This window comes from Macrobrachium rosenbergii, chromosome 18 (assembly GCF_040412425.1).
Source record: "Macrobrachium rosenbergii isolate ZJJX-2024 chromosome 18, ASM4041242v1, whole genome shotgun sequence".
Lineage (NCBI taxonomy): Eukaryota > Metazoa > Arthropoda > Malacostraca > Decapoda > Palaemonidae > Macrobrachium > Macrobrachium rosenbergii.
Window position 1 is genome coordinate 8257657 of NC_089758.1, and position 8209 is coordinate 8265865.

The window sequence follows — 8209 nt, forward strand, 5'->3', positions numbered from 1 at the left end:
AGAGAGAGAGAGAGAATATAAAATTAATGGCCATAGGCCACCGGAATGGGTGACTAACTCGTTGGGGCCCTCCTATTTTAATTATAAAGAAGGAAGTAGGGGAGGAATGTTGGAAAGACCTGAGGGACAGAAATTTGTGGCGTTAATTTTTTCCAAGCCTCATGCACCCCTGGAGCGGCACAGAGATAGGACTCATATATATATATATATATATATATATATATATATATATATATATATATATATATATATATATATATATACATATATACACAGATAGACAGATAGATATATATATATATATATATATATATATATATATATATATATATATATATATATATATATATATATATATATATATATATATACATATACACACAACCAGAACGGTGGGGCCTTCCGGTTTTTCAGGAACACTTTATGGATTATTATTATTATTATTATTATTACTCAGAAGATGAACCCTATTCATATGGAGCAAGCCCATCGCAGGAGCCATTGACTTGAACTTCAAACTTCCAAAGAATATGGCGTTCATTAGTAAGACGTAACTGGAGTTACTGGGAAATACAGAAAGAAGAGGTCATTGAAGGGGAGCAAGGGAGTGGAAAATCTGCAAGAGATCTATTAATCAAGTGTTTTCGTTTTACTGGAATTCAGCCTCATACCCCACTGACTGCACCTTTCACCAATCCGCCCCATGTCTCGATTCAGACTAAGGGCAGCTTCATTTCTCATAAGTGTTGACTTCACTACACCCACAAGTGTTGCATCATCGGCATGCTGAACAATTTTGTTTTCCAGGCCAACAACCATATCACTTGTATGCACTAAGAATAACAGTGGACCAAGAACAATACCCTGTGGAATTCCAGACACAATATGTCTTGGTTCGCTAAAGATCCCATCAACAGCAACTCGCTGCTGCCTACTTGTAAAGAAATCTTGAAGTAAACTTAATATATATCCACCCATTCCAAGATTCTGAAGTTTACAAATAAGTGCTTTGTGATTTACTAAATCGAAAACAGCACTAAAATCTATTTGAATTACTCTACACTCAAAACCCTAATCGAGTTTCTCTTGCAAACGGCATGTCAAGTTAAAAGAGCATCGCAAGTACCTAACTGCTTCCTATATGCATATTGACTATAAGCTAACAATCCTTTAGATTCCACATATTTATAAAATGGCTTAAAAATACATTTTTCTGCAACTTTGGAGAGCGCATGAAGAATAGAAACTGGCTTGTAGTCACTACAGTCTACAGATATGCCACTCTTTGGAATAGGTACTGTATTACTGAGCTTGCGCTCATCCACAAAGAAACTAGGTCAACCTAAAAATCTATATAATCTACTAATCTTAGGAGACAAGACCCTAGAAGCCTTTTTGAAAAACAAAGGGAAAAAACCATCAGAATCTCCTCCAGAATCTCACGAATTTTCTCAATATCCTCAGCTGACTGCTTAGCTTTAAAAGCTCGATGAAGCAGTTCAGCCTTTTCCTTAGAGCCAGTAACCTATCACCCATCATCTGTTAGTAGTGGTGAAATGGAAGATGAGCTTGATAGATGAGGCCAATTTGGTCCACCACAGATAAAGCCGAGTAATTCCTCTAAACTATATGGTAAATTCTATTCGCAACACAACGAAACTTAACACAAAATGAGTCATTTTCATGTGAACGATTTCGTCTACATGTGTTGAATTTGGTCTGTTTGTCATGGGGAGCTCGCCTACATGTACCATCAACTCATGGCTGGTCATTTGCCCTGAATTTGATGATTTTTCTAGGGATATACCTTACTAAAGTATAATAAGGTTGGCAGCCCTGTGCCTTTTTTTTTTTTTTGTCAAGCTGATGCTGGCACCCATTTACAGCCGGGTGAACTGGGGGGCCACAGAACAAGAGCAATTAGCGAACCTAGCAAGTGGGAGCCGAGTACTGTACCGTTCTGCCACGGTCCAAACTTTGGCTGACTGCATCTTCCTGAGGTAGGAGGTGGCATCCCCTTATCCTTTCGACATAATACATACATACAAACATACATTCAAGGGTACTTATGCATGTACGCATATATGTATGGCTTTCCCCTACCAAGCTGTGACCTACGACAATGGACTTATCACTATGGACATAATTCACAGATGAATTTAATGCCAGCTCAATAAGGTTTAGAAAGAGACTACACGCTCATGCAAACAGACATAATGTACTTTTCTGTTAAAATCTAAGAATGGTAAGGTAAATGTATCTGACGATTTGAGCTAAAAAAAGGTAAGTGGGAATGGCACTGTTGCAAAAACAAATACGTTTAAATGAAAGTACATATGTGCGTATGTAAAAGTACATATGCATATACACGCAATCCACAGTCATGTCCACACGTATACATACATACATACATACATACATACATACATACATACATACACACACACACACATATACATATATATATATATATATATATATATATATATATATATATAAATTATGAATGGAGTTGCTAATACAAATATAAAATACAAAGCAGTCTCTTCGAATAAACAGAACAGTTTGACTGACTTGTTAAGCTGCACTTATGCCTCGCGAAAAAAGGTCATGAAAAGCGTAAAAAAATTCTCATCCGTTAAGAAATATTTTCCTAACTTTGGAAATTATTCTACTCTAGAAAAACCGTTCAGAACTTACCCACACACACATGTATAAATACATCCCCTCATCATAATAATAAAATAAAAGAATCATACCAAATACAAGTACTCTACAAACACCAATCAGAAGTAACACAGAAGAATATAAACATATTCCTTCAGTATAATAATGAAAAAATAAAAAAATTAAAATACTCTAGAAAAACCATTCATAGGTAAACACACACACACACACACACATATACATATATATATATATATATATATATATATATATATATATATATATATATATATATATATATATATATATATATATATAATTTAACCATGAAGTTAAAAATCGTACAAAATAAAAATACTCTACAAACACCATTCAACAGTAACATATATATATATATATATATATATATATATATATATATATATATATATATATATATATATATATAAATACATCCCTTCATTATAATAAAATGTTAAAAATCATACAAAATTAGAATACTCTAGAAACACCATTCAGAAGTAACATACATATATAAATGTGTTTCTTCATTACAATAATAAAATAAAAAAAAATTGCAAACTTAAAATACTCTAGAAACACCATTCAGAGGTAACACACACATATAAATATATCCCCTTTTTATAAGCGTAAAATAAAAAAAACATACAAAATTAAAATACCCTAGAAACACCATTCAGAGGTAACACACACTTATATATATTCCCTGTGTATAATGATAAATAAAGAGAAAATCATACAAAATTCAAATAAATTAAACTTTGGTCACTACCGGCGGAGATAGATAAAACATCCGGGGTTTTGCTTCATCTCGTGCGAAAGTGCAAGGTCTGTCGAAATGCTTAGGCTACCCGAAGAAAGTTGCAAACCTGTTCTAGTCAACTTCCATTTCCTGTTTTTTTTTTTTTTTTCTTGTTAAGGCGTTGTTCCCTACAAGTAACTATCGCTACATTTCGCAACGTTTCGGTGAACCACCCGCAAAACTGCATATCTAAAGTCTCTCTCTCTCTCGTGTTTCTTTTCTTCAACAGAACGTCACTGCATCCTCAGGTGCCCTCTCACTCTCTTTTACTCACTTTCTCTCAGCAATTAACTTTTCAACAGGCTCCTTCTTCCCCTAAAAACGGTGTGACTTCAGAGAAAAGCAAGGTAGTTCTCACTGCTACATTCATCCTGGCAAAAATCAACAATGAACTTCCTTAGACAAACGTCGAGACTGAAAAGATGCTGAATTTCCAGAACTATAGGACAGGGGTTCATATTTCTCAGAAAAGCTTGTAGACAAAAAAAAAGAAAAGAAAAAAGAGAAAAAAATTAACCCTCATCCTAATTTCACCAACAGGCAGATGAAATCCTAAATAACAGATTGTCTATCATAATACTGTCAGGCCACGGATCTGGAAAATAAATGAATTAATATAATTAAATTAACACTAAAAAAAATCTCTATGAATATATGAATATGATATATGAAATATTTCGGCGTAATTTGATAGTATAAATAATTTATTTTTTAATAAAGAAAGAGAAAATTTTATTTTTACCTCGAAGTTCAGATTAATGACGGCTAACACATCTCTGAACAAAATCAATATTTCGTTGCAAATTTGATTAATCCTCCCCATCCTGCAAAAGCTTCGTAGTTCACATCTGCAAGAGACCATAATAACTTACTTCTTCTTCTGATGCGCATTATTTCTAACACTTTCCCCGAAGACTCGTGAGTCTCGCTGGCTCTCTTTCTCACACTCTCTCTCCCTCCTGACGAATGAAGATATGATGTTTCTAGTCAATTCCGCGATCCTAACATAGGACGCCATTCAAACTCGTTCTGGCGCTTCAATTTCCATTCCGAAGTCAGAACTGACATCGTGACTTTCAATGACCTGTTCAAATAACGAACGAGTTCGCTGAAGTTCAGGTACCAGGAAGGTACTTTGCCACCTCAGTGACTTGAAATGAAACTAATCTGCAGGTACTGTGCAGGTATATATATATTCTCTCTCTCTCTCTCTCTCTCTCTCTCTCTCTCTCTCTCTCTCTCAAATTTATTCCTTAAAGAGTAGTTTTATTTCGCAGGTCACAGATAAATTAACTTAGCATTCAAGGGTAACAGACAAACATTTTAATGCTTCTCGAAAATCTTGTATTTGATTTCAGGTTACTAAAAACTTTGTTTTATAGAGCTTCGTCGAATCAATACAGACCTAATTTTCATAGTTTCTTTAGTGTGTGTGTGTGTGTGTATGAGAGAGAGAGAGAGAGAGAGAGAGAGAGAGAGAGAGAGAGAGAGAGAGAGAGAGAGAGAGAGAGAGAGAGAGAGAGAGTTAACAAGCTCCATCCGCATCATTAACGGTCAACGGAACAGGGAAGCTTCTAAAAGACTTCTAAAACTGTATAGACCTGAAAGAGAAACTTGCAGTGACCATAAAGTTTCTAAAATTATGTAGAAAAACGAAAACTTTGCTGATCCACTGAAAGAAACATGGACTGCTCAATGAGCAACTGCCAGTGTGAAGGAAGACGGATTGCAAAGTCTGGCCAGAACAATACCTAACGTGAAGACCCTCTCAGGTAATCCAAGGACTCAGTTCGAGAGAGAGAGAGAGAGAGAGAGAGAGAGAGAGAGAGAGAGAGAGAGAGAGAGAGAGAGAGAGAGAGAGAGAATGACAATCAAACAGCAGGGGTATCTTAGAAAGTCCATTAATCTTCGAGGATTACTTCCAAATAAAACCATAAACTGAATGCAACATTTGTTCATAAAATAGTTTTCCAAGGGAAGCAATAATTCCAAATTACGCCCTGAAATAAGACAAAATCATAAATAGTCTTTTGAAATTCAAGCTAAATTCATAACACTATATATAGTTAACCCATAGATTATAAAGGGATTGGCTCTAACTTCTGTACACATAGCTCATGCTTGCCCTCTTAAAAACAAGATATAATCACCGCGGCCCCCGCCACCCCGCAATGAAAGGCTTCTTGAGATTTGAGTCAATGCATAAAAATTTTATTAATCTGATCTCAAACTTACCCCTGACTGCGCATTCCAGTATTAATTTTTATAACTGAAGAGATATTGTCTGTGTATCTATGTATATATATATATATATATATATATATATATATATATATATATATATATATATATATATATATATATATATATATATATATATATATATATATATATATATATATATATATATATATATATATATATATATATATTATATATATATACACAATATATATATATTATATATATATATATATATATATATATGTGTGTGTGTTTATTCACACAGTGTGTGTGTGTGTGCAATTTTATATATATTTTATTAGGAATTCACATTCTTAGCCATAATGGATTTAATATATATTTTAACAACCAAATGAAAGGAAAATATCGGTACTCCGTAGCCTGAATGACCTTCCCCATATTAAATATAAAACAGATTAGTTTAAAAGAAGATACTTCGAGGAAACAATTTGACACTTGCGCATTTTATTATATCTTGACCAAGAGATCGAGGTTCGCCTGAAAACAGAAACCTCAGCGTCCATTCTTTTTTCTTGTGATCGACCTTAGATAAAGACATTAAACTGCTTGTCCCACTGGCCTTGATATTTAGTAAAATCAAGGATGAATCTATCCTTCCCAAACTGACTTCTTTCCTCCCGCTAAAATTACTCCTCATTTTACTTTACCGAAAAGTTTGAAAGAAGTTTCTTTTCATCCCTTCTTCCCAATTCCCGGTAATACGTTGGAATTCTGAAATTTAACTTTAACTAATCATTATGGCTAAACAATGAAAAATAGCAAACGTGGAAGCATCCTACAGCGAGCCTGGCGAAGTCTACCTGCATAAACCAACTACCATGTCTGCAACTGATTTATTCCGTGGAAAGCGGAGTCTTGGTAGAAAGAGTACAACCAGCAGTTGTACATAAAACATTCTTTATTTAATTATGACTACCGGTTTCGGAGTAACTGTCTCCATCATCACGTCTGACAACAAAAACACAGAAAGAAAAAAAAAACTAAAAAATTACTAAATCACAAACGGTCATTAGAATACAGTAATGTCACACAAAAGGTTATATAAAAACTGGTAATGTACAAGCACAGAAAAAAAAAGAAACAAAGCAATACTAAAAGAAACAAATACCTGCATCATAGAAGCATACACATACACACACACACATGAACACAGCATCTCCATGGACCTCTCGTTGTTAATGAGGGAAGGTTTCAATTTTAAAGTGTGCAGGCTTTCTACTACTGCCGGCTCCGTGAGGGCCACTCGACTACAGAGAATGGAAAACGACTCTAAGCATAAACGGTGATCACCATTTTCTGCATGATCCCGTATGGCACTGAATGGTGGTTTTGCTACGAGTCTGTTTGTTCTAATAGACTTTCCTAACTACCATAATTAAATGTTGCCTATACTGCCACTGCATAAGCAGCAACTCCTCCATATTTATGAATTTCTCATATGTCGTTGTAAGGAGAAGCAACAGCATTCGAATACTAATCACAAACTTAACTGTCACGTCCCGCTTTGTAAAATATACCTCCAAAGTAACGAAAAACAAGCAAACCAATATATATATATATATATATATATATATATATATATATATATATATATATATATATATATATATATATATATATATATATATATATATATATATATATATATATATATATATATATATATATATGATTTCCACATCCAAATCGCATTTTATACATTACGGCCAATGCAACTGTTTCTTGGATGGTGTATAAATATGAAAAGAATTTTGAATTGAAGGTATTTCTGTGTTTTGAGGTACTGGCTGGAACAATTACTGCCCTTCTAAACTCGTAATTAAGTTGTCAGAATTTCTGAAGAATCCAGTATGATGATTCAGACATTAACTGTACTGGTTCACGGAGTTGACTGTCAGCCGTTAAACAAATCAACATAATATCTAGTCAGAAAGATTGTCCTACATTACAACAAAAAGAAAGAGATATTTTACCACCTTTAAATAAAACACTAAGAAATCACTAAAGTATTTACATTATTCACTTCGAAACCTTCAAGGCGAAGTGCAAGAACCTTCTCAAGCCCTGAAAGAACTTTGTAAAAAGTGTGGCTGCTCTTATAAATAACACGTGTTAACCTTTGTGAATGTGACGTTATTATTGTAATTAAGGAATGGATCATTTACCAAAGCAATGCATGGAAGCAACTGAGAAACTGTAGAAAAGAATTGACCAAAATATCGCATGTGAATGCATGCGTGGGCGAGTGTATCTCAGAATTCAGTATATATATATGGATATACTATATTCTTCCAAGGTACAACAATGTATTCAATTACTGACAAAATACATCTGCGATACTGAACAATATCCAACATCCTGTTGCTGAATATGCTCGTGAATGAGGGCGAACTCCTACTTGGAGGCACAAAATAGAATGTGGAAGATAACAACATAAAAACTTACCGATGAAAA